The sequence below is a fragment of the Malus sylvestris genome, chromosome 11, assembly GCF_916048215.2.
Source record: "Malus sylvestris chromosome 11, drMalSylv7.2, whole genome shotgun sequence".
Classification (NCBI taxonomy): Eukaryota; Viridiplantae; Streptophyta; class Magnoliopsida; order Rosales; family Rosaceae; genus Malus; species Malus sylvestris.
This window is the reverse complement of record NC_062270.1, coordinates 41,162,195-41,176,182: the sequence shown is the minus strand read 5'-3', so window position 1 is coordinate 41,176,182 and position 13,988 is coordinate 41,162,195. Positions and strand designations below refer to the sequence as shown.

Below are 13,988 nucleotides of genomic sequence, written 5' to 3'. Positions count from 1 at the left end.
GTATAACACAATTGAAATAAGTTTCAAGAGAGATGGTGGGAGTTTAGGGACCATGACTATTGTAGTCAAAGGAGAAGTCAAATGAAGAAGATAAAATTAACTCCAAGGGAACAAACTTTCTTTATGAAAGGATGGACATTGGAAGGGGTATTTGCAAGAAATGTCTTGCAAATGTCAAGAACACACCTTTCGAAGGTGTTGTAAATTGTTCTTGAAAAGTTCAAAACAGTTGGTTCTTCTACTTGAATGCTTGATTCCGTATTAGTAACTATGTTTTACAATCGTTGTAAAAGTGTGACTAATAAGAAGTAGAAGATATATGAGAGAAGGAAAAGGTGCTTCACATTCGGAAAATGAATCAAATATAGATCTCTGCGAAAGCAGATGGTACTTACTTCCTCATATGAACTACCAAAGAAATTGGAAAAACATAGATTGTCTTTATATTCCAATTTTAAGGAACTAAATTTCGTCACTATGTGAAATGGATAAATGTTTTGTTTGACAAAACATTGTTCTTTATTAATCAATGATTGGATTATGGTAATCTAATTGATTGTCTCTATAGTAGAGATAATATGGTGGTGTTAACTGTTTAGAACATAATGATGCTTAAAACCCAAAAGGTTGCAAGGTAGTGACTAATCCCAACTAAGTTGTGATTCCTCTAAAAACATAAATTACGAGTTGGTAATAAATGGATGCTTTGGATTGTTAGATCCGGATCCAATACCTTCTTGTTAAAATTGTATAGAGGCGAAATGTTCGAATCTTTATTCTTTTGGAAAGAAGAAAGAATCACAAAGTTGTTGAGGTTAATTCACTTAGATGTTAGTGGCACTTGTCCACAAACATAATACTACTCATGTTGGATGACATTCACTGAAGATCACCCTCGGTTGGACTATAGTTTATTTTAAATAAACATAAGTCCGAATACTTCGCAAAAGGTTTCAAAGAATTCAAGTAATGTAAGTTGATGAGTAAGACGTCTAAAGTATTTACCTCCTTAGATTTGATCCAAGATAAGGTAACACTTTAGAACAGTTTCCTTGAAAGATATTAAGGAAATAAGCATCATAAGATAATGTATTTCTCCATTAGGAGAAGAACGAACTCGAATGAGATTTAGTTCGTTAGATGTTATCTATTACCCATATATAGGATATATACTTCTAAGACAATATGATTGTCAATTAGAAGATCTTCCAAATTTTTCATGACTCCATAAGATGTAGTTGGAAAGAAAGACAAATCTTAAGCATGTTAAGATTTGGGGTTGTGTGCTTATAAGCAATATTTGTTTGATAACAATCTTGTAGGATATCCTTAAATTAACTTTTGGATATCGCTTCTATAAACCAACTAACAAATGTTGTTTTGTTGGGTAGTTCATTGTAATCCTACAATGTGATTTGCCTAAGAGCAAATGAACGAGAGATAGAACTCAAAGAATGGGTTCTTTGAGAGACAAGAAAGTAATCAACAAATATAACAACCTAGCTCCTATACCAAAAGCTCCAAGGTAGTCGAGAAGGATTTATAAACCGTCTCAGTTGAATGGTTTGAACTTTATGACTATGTCATAGAGTTGCACCACTTAATTCGAAAGAAATAAGAATGAAAATCCTTATGACTACATTGAGTACATATACGATATATACTCATGGGAATGGTAAAGTACCATTTGACCCGAAATAATGAAACCTTCATAAGCTAATTGGTAGCTTAAGGTGACTACAATCAAAGAGAATGGTTGACTTTGAAGGAACCATTTTTGACGTAGTCTTAGTTTCAATTAATTCGAAGATTGCTAGCTACAACTAAATGGTGATTCAATGTTTGGACATAATATAGGTTTCCGAAACCATTATTAAGATAGTCTTGATAATATATGTCTAAAACTATGAATCACAAGACATGTAAGTTGTAGAGATCCATCCATCATGGATCTTAGCAAGCTAGTGGGAGCTATAAGCGTCTTATGAGAGAAAGGTCAAATCGTTTGCTTTCTCATAAAGATGTAAATGAATCTTTTGTATACTAGGTTTACAAAAGATTAGTGGGAGTTAATCATATTCCTAAATTTGTATATATATATATATAAATATATATGTGATATATATGAATATATATATGATATATTAATTTTGGAAATGATAAGAATACTTCTTCGTTAAAGTTATGACTTTAAACATTCTATAACGATAGAATATATATGGGAGACATAGTCTAAATACATGGGATGGAAATCTATATTGATAGATTTCAAGATATAAATTGATTATATCAATCCCTAATAATAGACAAAAGATGCTAGGAAGTTTCTCATATGATGATAAACTTTAATCAGAAAGACAACTCCAGTGAGACTAGGAAGTTGCTTTTCTCAAAGGGAACGTACCATTTGACTCCCAAAGAAATAATGCGTAAATAAAATCCTTTATGCATACGTATAAAGGTGATTTATGTATTTCATATTGTATGAAAAACATTGATATGAGTTGTACCTAGAACGGTACAAGACGATATCAGTGCAAGCCCAGGATCAGAACCATGGCAACTGTCAAGTGAGTCCTTAAGTATTTAAGAAATACTAAAGGATAGATTCCTCAAAGAATGAGGAAGAATTAGAGTAACGTAATGGAAGCGTAAATGTATTAGATTATGAATCTAATCCATCATTGGATGTTTCTTCATTATGAATGAAGAGATAAACGGATATCTCTTTATTATGACTAAAGAGATTTTTGGATGGAAACATTAAAGTAATGACTGTAGTGTGTTCCATTATGAATGCAAAATATATTGCCATATAGAAGTTTACAACAATGTTGTTTGGATGGGAAAGTTCATTTATGAACTCTCTATTCGATTCCAACCAGAAAGTGTATCTAGTGTACTGACACTATGACACTAATGGGGCGATAGCTCAAGCCAGGGAATCAAGGTCTCATCAAGGTCCGAACTCAAATGAGAGACTGAACCACATGATTGAGAATCATGTATAATGGTGACGTCGTTATTCTCAAGGTTGCTTCTATGGATAACATATAGATATCCATTGCCTAGGCCTACTATTCAGCCATTTATGAAATGACTACATAAGAGGTATCATCACTGATGACCAAGCTGATTGGCTCTAGTGCAAGTGGGAGATTGTTGGAAATGTGCCCTAAAACCAATCATATGATGATACTTTACGGACATTTCGCATGTTAAACTAATCTAGTTTAACTATAAAGGGCAAAGATTATTGTTTGAGCCGTCTCATATAAATGTTATATGCTTAAACGATAAAGTCCAAGGAATATGTGATTGGAAGAATGTAATCTAATGAAGTTAGATTCATGAGACCATTCTTTCGTAGACACATCCTAAATGTTCCTGATCATAGGATTGCCAATTGGGCATTGACAGTCCGTCAAGATCGGTACGTGCTATGTCTTCTCTCAGGGAGAGTGACTAGTCTCGAGTCATTGGTGTGTGTGACATCAAGACAAGTACATAGGTGCTCAGTAGAGAATGAGTTCACTGAACGTGATCAACGAAGAGTTCTCATACTCATGTCACATGAGAACTCATGTTTGGGATAATGCAAATTAGTTCTTTGACCTGAGGCATCACAGTTGTCTTGTGGTTAAGTCCTTGATCTTTGATTATGTCAAAGTCACCCCATCGGGGTGTCCACGGCATCGTTGGGGTTAAGCCACTTAGCCATGGAGGCAAGTGAATGCGCAACAAGGGATCTCTAACCTTCAAACTGTTTGAGGGAGAATACTCTATGATATGATTTAGAATCTCTGGCTAGAGTATGAATGAGATTTAGAAAAGTCGTTCTAAATCACATTCAAGGTAATCATATAAGCACACGAATCACATTGGATAGTAGACATGAATAAATAAACTATCAAACCAAACAATGTGGTCAAGAGTATTGTATTAGAGAAAGACCGTATTGCATTTGTAATCCCAAACTGAATAGGTTTTCTCTACCTCTTCTGATTAGCTTGGGTAACCATGATATGCTGCAAGGTGTCACTCATGGTTTGTGGAAGCCCTAAACGTGTGTAATCACTAAAGGGAGAATTGAAAGTAAGTTTCAATTCACAATCGATATAAAATGGTTTTAATCACCCACTGCCTCGCTAAAAGGAACCTAATGGATCGCACACCGTGTAAGGTGGAGATTGAAGAAACAATGGAGATGAGTAAGAATGATTAAATGGTTTAATCATTTATTTATGGCAAGGATTAATTAATATGTTAATTAATCAAACGAATAAGTTCGTTAAAGACCTCGGGATAGTTTTGGACATTAAGGCCCAATGGGCTTCGAACGTCAAGCCCATTGACTTAAGTTGTATAACAATTTAATGAATAATGATTCACAAAGGCCTAATTAGCCCAAAAATACCCTAGGGCCGGCCATGATGCTAAGGGTAGTGAACTTGGACTTATTTACAAGTTTGCCACTCAAATGAATAAAGGTATAAATATGACTTTATAGCCTAAAATTCATTAGGGTTTGTTTTGGAGAAAATTGGAGAGAACATGTCTCTCCATTTCTCTCTAAAGAGGCCGGCCACCTTAGGGGTGCATCTTGCAATCCCACTACTCCAAGGTCACTCATTTCTTCTCTAATCTCTCCTTGGTGAAGAGACTTAGAGGTTCCCTATTTTGGGAACTTGGAGAAACCTATTCTTCCATCCAAATCCATAGATTTATTATGCAATGAATGAAGGCCCTCTCTTTGGGTGATTAGCCTTTGCTTATGCAAAGAGGAATCTACAAAGGTACAATTTCAACTCACTTTGTTTTGAGTTGAGTTTTGGTTCACCAATCTACTAGGCTTTGAATTTCTTGGTTAATGTTTTGTTTTTAAGTGCATGCTAGCATGATTCCGCCTTTAATTGTTAATTGCATGCTTATTGATGTTGCTTAAATGAACATGTTTTCCCTAAAATATTCCTTCAACGCAGTCTTGACGTAATGAGTCAAGCGACCCGAAAGTCCATCGTTTTCAATTTTGAATGTACTTCGCTCTTCTCTTCTTGGTGGGAAGACAAATGGACCAAGAAGTATAGAGGAGATTTGAAAGAGACTCATGATCGCCTTTTCAACCAACTTTCTCTTAAGTCATACCCCAGCTCGGGCGAGCTTGAAAATTGGAAGGAGATGATCCAAGAGAAGAATCGGTCACTTCTGATAGGTACTTCTCTTTTAACCTGATTTTGTTTCCCTTCTAAAGTCTTTCTATCCTTACTTTTGTTTGACCATGCAGCCCCAATGGATGTTGAATCAGAAGCCATTGAGTCTGAAGATGACTCAGCTGATGCTGCAGTTCTCCATGGGGCGGCCGCAGAGGCTGAAAGACGAGAAGTTGGGGAAGGTGTGGATGTTTCAGAATCCTTTGGGCATTCAGGAGCTGAAGAAACACCCGAGGCAATTATTAAAGCACCCAAGCGAAAGAAAGCGGCTGTGATTAAGGCTTCAGATCCTGATCCTACACTTCTACCCAAAACCACACGACCAACTCTTACTAGAAAGAGTAAGAGAGTAAAAATTATTGCCTCTCCTAAGTCATCAGCCCCATCTGCTCCAGTCCCTGAGGCAGGCAAAAAGAAGCAACAATCTTCCAGTAAGTTTCTGCTTTCCTTTATCAAACTGCTACCTTTCTCCTTTATCTAACTGTTTCTTGTTTTTTTTCTCGAAAAACAGGACCTCAAGCATCCAAAAGACCAATCATTGCTTCTAAGGAGGAACCATTAAGAGCTGCTATGCTAAAAAAGGTTGAAGAACTGCAAAATACCGTCCTCAAAGAACTCGAGGTATGATTTATATATTTTTTGCTAGACCTCTTCTTGCTTTCACAGAACTTTTAAATCTGATTACTTTGAATCAGGACGCAAGAAAAGAAAAGCTTTTTCCGCCCGAGGCCTCTCCACAACTTGCCCGAGAGACAAGTTTCTCTTCTTCCCAGGTTAACCCTTCAGAGGTGCTTTTTCTTCCTTTCTAACTCTTGGATAACTCTCCAATTTCTAGACCTAATGCCTGAATCTTTTCTCTTCTTCTATTTGTATTTAGGCTGGGGCATCTGCCTCCTTGCCTAGTCATGGCCCTCTTCTGAAGTCTGTGGTTTCTTCTACTGCTCTAGATGCAACTCCTTCCTCTCAATTTGATCCATCTACAGGAGTTATGTTGCACTTCGTGGATGAGGACAGTAACTTGGTGAGCCATTATTTCCACATTGAAATCCTGTATATTGCTTCCAAATTAACTCCCGCTCATGTTTTCTGCAGCCTTCTCCGGTATATGAGCCATCTCCTCCCTTAGTGGTATCAGATAATGAACCCATAGTTCCTGAGATTCCTGTAGCCTCAGAGGTAGCAATCTCGCGGGTATCTGTTTGCCCGACAGTTGATATTGATGAACCTCATTCTCCTCCTCAAGACCAAACTCAGGTATAGGAATATTTTCGTCTTGTTTTCCTCTTACGATTTATTTACTAACAATTACTGCTGTCTCTAGATATCTCTAGGGCACTGGTACAGGTTCAGGTGCAGCTCTTTCCTCTCTTGCTGGTGGTAAAGAATCTTCCCCCCAACAAGGAGTTAGTACTCTTCCTGGTGAAACCCCAGGGCTGAGTCAGGTACATTTCTTCTCTCCAAAGCCTTTTTTTGCCTCAAACTGTATTTAGATTGTCTTGACCTGGTCTTTTGGCTTTTTGCAGCAAGTTCCAAAAGAAACTTCTCCCCCTCATTTGGTCCGTAAATCAAAACGCTCCCGTCCTCATTTATCTTCTGGAGGTACTGAGATTCCCCGTCTGGAATTGAGAAGATCAGGCAGACAGAAATTGCCCCCCCCAGTTGGCATTGCTCCATTAGAGGGAGCTGCAGTGCATGATCCTCCTCCTTTTCCATCCCCAAACCCTGCTAAGTTGCCCAAACTTTTTGAAGCACTTGGGCGGCTTGAGACGAGGTTGAGATCCTCAAGACATACTTCAGCGACCTCCAGTTCTTCAGAGCAACAACAAGTCTTCCAAGAATGGGCGAGGAAGGACTTCACTACATTATTCAGCCTCAAGTCTCTTTATGATTTAGAAAAGGTCACAATTGAGTCTTTCAAAACTGGTCGGCTATCAAAACCTCAGCACGATTCCTTTCTCTCTTTCTTTGAGAATTTAAGGGCTCTTAGGGAGCAATACCAGAGAGCTGATAGACAAGCTAATCGGGCAAGATGCTTTATGGAGAAAGTGTCAAGCATCTCCGCTCAAGTTGATCGGTTGATGGATGAAAGCTTGCGGACAAAAGAAAGGGTTAAAGTTGTTACTTCTGAAATCCAAAAGCTGGAGGAACAACTGGTTGCTCTTAAAGCTGAACAAGCAACTCTTCTAGATACCCTCGAAAACCAAATTGAGGGAGTAGAGAAGTCAAACTCGGAGTTAGAGCATACTAGGTCCCAACTTGTAAATAGCCATACTGTTTTGGTCGAACCCAGTAGGATATTTGCCATTATGCAAACATATCATTCTCGAATAATCACCCTGTGTGAAGATGTAAATTTTTTAGAATAGAATGATTTGTAACTCCCTCCTTTTTTTTTATTGGAATGAACATGTGATTTGCTTCCTGCTCTGCTTTCGGTACTGTTTGAATTGACTTCGGGCAACTATTTGCCCCCTTGTTTACTTTCTTCTTTCTTCTACTTCCCTCAATAGCACCAATCTTAGGACCTGATCTTGGTCCCCTTCATGGCACTTTTATTCATGCAGGGGTGTTGGGACAACCTGGGACCTTTTCTTTCTCTGCAGTACCAAATGGTGACCCTGGCTCTTCTAAAATGAGGTTGATCATATTGATAGGAGCCTCAGGGAAAGGGTTAGTATCCACCATCATACTGGCTTGGGGCGAGTCAAGTAACAGTTTTCCCTTCACTATAAGATCTTGTATCCAATCTCTAAACTGGACACAATTAACTATGGAACGGTTAAAGGTATAGTGCACCTTACAATACTTTTTCCCCCTGAGTTCTTCTGGTTTGGGCATCTTTTTGGTATTGTCGGGCAAAATTACTCTTGCCCGTACCAGTTCTTCATAAATCTCAGGTGCCTTGGCCAGATCGAACGAATAACTCTGGTACTTGGGTGGTTTTATGGGGACAAAACCACTATCGTTCATTACGACCTTCTGATCTTTGACAGGTTGGACTAGCCCCTTTACCGTCAGTGGTTTGAAAGGTGTGGTCATTTCAGCGGCACATACATCTATGTTTTCTTCATCATGGCCATCCTCATGCTCTGGCCTGGTTTCTCCCACTTCCACACGATGAATTGCAGCTTTGTTTTTGTAGAAAGGAAGGACCTTGGAAGTGTGTTTCACTTGTTGCTCTTCTTGCAACAGCCTCTCATACTGAGTGGCAGCAATTACCAATTCTTGCAGCTCGTTGAATTGTGTATCATAAAACCTCTTCCTCAAAGGTAATTTTATAGCCCTTTGAGCAATTGATATGAGCTGCGCTTGGTTGACGGGGAATTGGCATCTCATCCTTGTTTTCCTGAACCTCATCATGAAGTCCTCAGTAGACTCATGATCGTATTGTTTGACTTCAACAAGGTCATTGATAGTCAATTCTGGCTCTATTCTTTAAAACTGTTCGTGGAAAGCCATCTTCATTTGCCCCCAGTTGGCAATAGAGTTAGGGGGTAATAGAGAGTACCACTGAGATGCTAAACCCGCCAATGAATTCCCAAACAACCTCAATTTATAATTTGGGTTGCCCTCATATGCCACACAATGATTGGAGAATTTGAAAATGTGGTCTCTGGAGGACACGCTACTGTCTTCACCTATGAACGTTGGGAATGCAAGCATCTTGAAGTTGAGAGGGAATGGATTGAGCTCGTCAATATATTCAGGATAAGGCTTTTGGTAAGTGACCCTGAACACTGGGCGAGCCCGCGGTTGAGCATTTTGAGCTACTGTCCTTAGCTCAGCCAATTCTTCCTTCAACTGCTGAATAGCTGAATTATCATCATGACCGATGAGAGCAGTGTCAATCTTTGGGCTCCGGTCGTTGCCCGTACCTACTTCTCTCCTTGGTTCGGGCTTCCTCCAGTTAGTTCCCACTCCCTTACTAGCCAACGGGGGTGGCCTATAAGGTGGAGGTTTATCTGAAGTAGTGGTGCCCTCCTTTTTGCTAATCTCCTCTATCATTACAGGCATTCCATACTTCGTTCTCTCTTGCTCGCTCTGCCTCATATTATTAAATGATAATAATAGGAAGCTGGGAGGCTCTTTTTCCAGAACTAGCTCTATCACAGGTTGACTCCCTTCAGGAACCACTTTATTCTTTCCCTTATCCTTTTCTTCTTCTAATAGTGGGAATAAGGGAATGATTGGTTCACTTCTCATGGTGACTTGGCTCATCCCACTTTCCTGAGCCCCTTTTAGAGTAGAAAACTCTAGGTCAAGTATTCTCTGTAGATTCCCTGTTAATGTACAGAGCCTACTCACTTCTCCCTTGGTTTCCAAGGAGATTCTTTCCATGCTTTTTAGTACTTGGATCATAGTAGCTTGTAGTTCTTCACTAGTTCCCTTTCCTTCCGATCTCTCAGATGCGGTTGGGCTTTCTAGGACCACTCGTCCTGATGGGGAAGATGAATTTTCTGATTAATCTGCCATTTGTAGAAGAAAAGGTTGAGGGAAACCCTCCTTCGGATTCTGTTCGCCAATTTTATGGCTTTTCTTTTTGGACATGCAAGATCAAAAAGTATAAAAACCCACCGAGCGTGCCAAAACTATGTTCGCGTCAGGAATTTCCGTTGGGGACGTTTTCCTGGCCGATGAGCGCACAGCTCCCCAGGAGGTTGGCGCTGGTTGAGGGCTGCTGTCGGGCTTCTGCTTTTCTGTCAGGCTTCGTCAAGCAAGTCTCGTCGGGCAAGTCTTGTCGGGCAAGGCTGAAAGAGAAGGACAGAGTTAACTTTGAGATGTGCCTTTGTGGGGCCTTAGGTGTAGGCCTTGAGGCTCACAATCAAGGTTAACTTTTAAGTACTCAGGCGTGCCACTGCCATCTTCAGCATGGCAGATGTGAAATGGATGTCTAGTTTTAGTTGTATATATGTATATACCCGAGAAACCATGTTAGTTATGATAGGTGCCTTTGTAGGGCCTTAGGTATAGGCCTTGAGGCTTTATATCAATAACTAAACCAGTGCTCGAACACATCATATTTGTGCTCGTAAGTGCAGGAGTCTTTATAACTTTTATACTTCTGATTACCCGAGTCCGAGAGGTAGAATGAACCTAAATAGGTGCCTTTGTAGGGTCTTAGATGTAGGCCTTGAGGCTTCCCATTAGAGTTCGTTCTTATACTCAAACGTTCTAGACCGCAGAACGGAATGAATCCAAATAGATGCCTTCGTGGGGCCTTAGGTGTAGGCCTTGAGGCTTCCCATCAGAATCCATTCCATGCTTACGCGTTCTATGATAATCATAATATAATAGACATAAGACTAAGAGGTAGGTCGATTACTTGCGCCCCAAGTAACTTCGGACTTCTCGTTTATCAAGGATTGTCGTGGATGGGTTAAGTCCACATAAGGTTCTTTTTTATGCCTTGAGGCCAAGGACTTTTAACTGATCAAATTTACATGCCCGAGGGCTTAGAACTTAGATCTGGTTTGAACAATGACTATATATTCAAATCGGATCCGAGTACTGAGAAAGCCTTTTAATAGTCATCTTGCTAGAAATAACTTGAATATAACTGGAAGTATACAACATATTGCTAGGCTAATGAATGAAAAGACAAAAACACAAAGAAGGTCGGGCAAGGTTTAACCTTGTCGGGCAAGCCTGGTCGTCTTGCAGGTTCCTATCTTTGTGGCTTATCAAGGGTCTGAGAGTTTTTAGGGAGAGATAAGGAAAGGAGTTTTACAAAGAGAAATCGATACTACAGCAAGATTGAACAGGGTAGCAGAGCTATTACAAGGGTTTGAGTGAAGGCTTGTCCCGTGAGGGATGAAGGCTTGAGCTGACTACAGCTTCGTTCTGAAGGCAAATCTGACTTTGAGCAGAGTTTGTGCTTGCATTTGTTTGTTTGTTTGAGTGTCCTTATTCCTGGTTTCTCTTTCTTCTTATATAGACAACTCGGCTTGGTCTCCTGTAGCAACAACCTTGCCCGAATGCGGTTTGAAGGGTGATGACTCATCAGCTATTTTACATGTACTGCCACCATAAAGTACTTTATGGGCTGTGTAGCTGGTCAGTCTATACCACTTGGCCTTTAGGTAGGTAAGCAAGTGGTCTTCATGAGCTGCATCAAGTCAGAAAAGGCCCTTTCCTGCTTTCTGGGCTTTGGCTGGGCTTAGGCCGGGCTCTCCTCTAGGCATCCCTTTGGGCTAGCTCCTTTCTTGAGCCCAAAGTTCAAGTTTTGATCCAAACAGGTAGTTTCACCTTACGCCAAAGTACATAGTCACGTGTGTATTTTATTTTGCAGTGTAAAGATCTGGTGAAATTTTATAACTTCAATCAAATTTCTCTAGCTACGTGTTTTATCAAACATTTTTTGCCTCATTTGTGGCATTACTGATGTCTAACCAGAAGTCACCGATGTCTTCTAATAAGGTGGAGGAAGCAGCTAAAAGGGTTGTACGAAAGAAATTCCACTCTGGTGTTTCGCTAAGGACACTTTGCTTACTCTCGGAGGCAAGTTGGTGTTCTAGCTTCTTTAAGTATGGATTGCACAATGACCTTGACATTTGAGTATATATATCTATCTAATTGTCTGAATTACCGTTCATTGAACCTTAATGTTCGAGAAAATTGTGATCAGGCTGAGTCTGGTGTCGAGGACATAAACTATAGAAGTGATCAGAACGACCGAGGCCGGAAAACCAAGATCGAGAGATTTCTTACTCGGCAGTAATTATTTGAACAAGAATTTTTGGTTTCGCAAACCTAAGGTTATTCAGTCGTATATTAGCATGCCCGCATTCACTTAAAAATCCGGTAGATTTGCGGCTTACACTCCACTTAAGTTGCATATGTTTTAGGGTTAACAGTTTCCAACCCAAAGGTGTAAACTTTATGAATGGTGTAAAAATGATGAATTAGTGTTTGTCTTTTAGTTTATCAAAAAAAAAATATTACGTTCTTTTTTGGAAAATGAACTTATTCATTCACTTGCAAATAAGACTATCTACAAAGGAGATGTCAAATTTTAAACCTAAAATTTAAATTTATCATTTTATGTGGCATTTTGACATATTTTCATGTTTTGCTCTCCACCCTTCAAATTAAACTATTATTTTATTACATTTTTTTTTTCTTAATTTCTGTCTTATACTTTAAATTTTACATATAAATAATTCATAATAAAAGTCATATTAATTAATACTAATACAAAGTCGTTGGAGGAGGACAATGAGAGGCGGCGATCGCAGGGGGAGAGCTGATGTGACTGGTTCCCATTTAGGGAGAAGGAGGTATTGGACGAGAATGCGATCCCGAATGTAAAGCCGTCGGACCTCTAAATAATCTTGGTGTCTGCACATGGGTTGTACACGTTGTTTGTGTTAGATGCTCCCACATTCACCACAATTAATGCCATCGGCAGGAGGAGCAGCAGCATCGCCACCGCCATTGTTGCCGGCAGTGATTGCATTTAGGGTGGTAGTAAGGTAACAGGATGGATGATTTTTGGTGGTGGTCGATGGGTGGTGGTCATTGAAGCTCAGAAGCCAAACCAACTCTACCGTTCAACAATCAAATAATAAATGACATTAAAATATTAATAAAAGACATTTAATAATTAGTAAAAAAAAATTGAAGCTGCTGTCAAATTTAACAGCAAGCCCCTTTGCTACCATTACATGTCATGCCACATAGGATTTGGCATTTTGATTGGAAACAATTAGTAGTTATCTTTTTTACTGTTATAGCTTATGTGCACAATTTGACATTTCCTTTGGAGATGCTCTAAAGTATCTTTATTGTAGAAATTTCATAATCGAAACCTTTGAATTTCTTAATCTTCATTTAAAGATCATCTTATAAAAAATTATCTGAATCGGAGATCGGTTGGTCATCTAAAATGTATCAAATAAATCAGCGGTGTAGATACCAAGTAACATATCCATAACAAATCGCTAATTTAATTGATACAAATGGATGACCAAGCAATTTTCAATTCTAATGATTTTTTGTAAAAATAATCTTCAAATTAAGATTAAGAAATTAAACAGTTCTGATTACGAAATTATATGTGAAGATATATGTTGATGCACAAAATTGGGTGAACTTTGGAACAATGTAAGGTCTCAAGGTATGACCTTCGCAAGGTCGCTTTGGTCACCAAGTGAAGGTTATATGTAAAGAGATAGAGATAAGTTAACACAAGATGTATGTAGTTCACTCTGAGTTGGGCTACGTCCACAAGGGTAGAGGAGTTCTCATTAATAATGTAGAGTTTACATGATACAAAGATTTAAGCATAATCATTAATATTTGCGAGTTCTAAGAATAGATTAAAGTAGAATAGGATCATCAGGGAATAATTGTGGGAGAATGATCTCCTTTTATAGTTGAGGAGAGTCCTCTGTTTTCGTCCACGATCGATGTGGGAATCTATGAGCTTTATTCTGATGTTGACATGTGTTACGTTGTGATTGGTCTCTTGATTGGAGAGGAACTCATGTGCTTCGGTATGGGCGTCTTAGCACAAACCCTTTAGTAGGTCTTCGAATATTCTGAGTTGATTGGTACTCGATAATTCGGGATCTGTGAAGTATGTACAAACAATATATTACTTACAAGTAGGAGAATAAGCTTATTTTTATTAGGGAATACAAGTAACTATTCAAATACAAGTAAATAAATAAGGTTTTGGATAAGGGAGGGGTATAAAGTGGAAAATGATTTTCCCTGTGTAGTTGTGTGATGTCAATTCACTTATTATGACGTACAACATTTACATACTAGTTTGTA

General features: G+C 38.9%; 1 pseudogene; it reads left to right on the top strand.

Moving 5' to 3' along the window:
• The first annotated feature begins 5,780 nt into the window (after positions 1 to 5,780).
• LOC126590513 (uncharacterized) lies at positions 5,781 to 7,576 on the top strand (annotated as a pseudogene).
• The last annotated feature ends 6,412 nt before the right edge of the window (positions 7,577 to 13,988 follow it).